Here is a 1,420-nt window from a genome sequence, read left to right on the forward strand (position 1 = left end):
CTGCACATCTTCGGGGCTGAGGGTCCCACCTGCTCCCAGACCCCACCCCCGCAGTCCTCCCCCGTGGTGACCCTGGCTCTGGTGGCACCACACCCATCCACACGCCGGCCACTCCCCAGTCACCGGCCACTCCCCAGTCACCACCTGAGCAGGGCCAGTAGCCTGCGGGCATCCCCCCACGCTCCTCCGCCCTCCCCACCCCCAAAGTAGCATCAGGCCACACAGGCCAAGGACCGGGGTTCTCCCCAGCTCTCTTTCCTCTCACACCTCCCTCCTGATGGCGACATGACCCAAATACTGGCCACCCCAGACCACTGCCCGCCACCCAGTCTGAGCCTCACCTGGACCACCATCCTTGGGCCCAAGTGCCACTGCTGCCTCCAGATGGTCCATGTTCCCTCTGGCCCCACCCACCCACAAAGCCCTCCAGCACCTGTCCTAGGACACTGCACTCATCTGGGAGCCTGGGCCCTGGATGCCACCCCCTACCCCTTCCCACGCTTTCCATAGCTGCCGCCCCTCCTCTCTGGGGTCTTTTGGACCCGTCGAGTTCACGTAACCCCTGCCCACACCAGTGCTCTTACTATCTGCTGATATTGCCCCCACGATGTAACACATACTTTGGGGTTCACTGCAGTCGTGAGAAATATGCAGCCACCATTTGAGAAATGAACCTTCAAGATCAATGATGTACCACTATGCCCGTTTTTCAGACCAAGAAGCCAAGGCTCAGAGAGCTCAAGTCAACTCACAGGGTCTCCTGTTAGTAAGCAGCAGGCCTGGGGTTTGAACACAAAGGCAAGGCTTTTGGCCCCAGGAACCCGAGGGGCGCAGGTGACTGGGGCTGAGGCCCTAAGGCCAGGGGAAAAGGTGAGGACTCTTATTCTTTGAACATGACAGTCTGAGTTAGTCTCTGGCCCAGCAGCTCCAGAAGGGATGGAGAAGGGAGAACCCAGGGCCACCCCTCTAAAGACCACAGGTACGTTTCCCTGCCAGGTCCCACCCAAGACTCCATCAGGCCAGCCTGGGGGCGAGCCAGGAATCCAGAGGGGCTGGCTTCACCCAGAACAACCACAGGGACCCCCAGGGACTTGCTGGGCGCCAGGCCCTGGCTGAGGAGTTCCCATCTGGGATCCCCTCCAGAAGTCACCTGTGACCGTCCCATCTTACAATCCAGTAAGCCGGGCGACCGGTTCAGGAGCCTACCTGCCACCTTGCAGCTGGGCGGGGAGCTGGGCTCAGACCAGATCTCTGCTCAAAGCCTGCTGTCACTAACCCGTTAGCAGGAGAGGTCCAGCCCGCACTGACACTGTGGCCCCAGGGCAGGGGACCTGAGGGGACAAGCACGGGGCATGAAGACACACCTCACACAGGTGGCAGGTGCAAAACAGAGGCTTTAATCCCAACAGCAATGAAGGTG

The sequence above is a fragment of the Carlito syrichta genome, unplaced genomic scaffold, assembly GCF_000164805.1.
Source record: "Carlito syrichta isolate Samal-C Ts95f unplaced genomic scaffold, Tarsius_syrichta-2.0.1 Scaffold111594, whole genome shotgun sequence".
Lineage (NCBI taxonomy): Eukaryota > Metazoa > Chordata > Mammalia > Primates > Tarsiidae > Carlito > Carlito syrichta.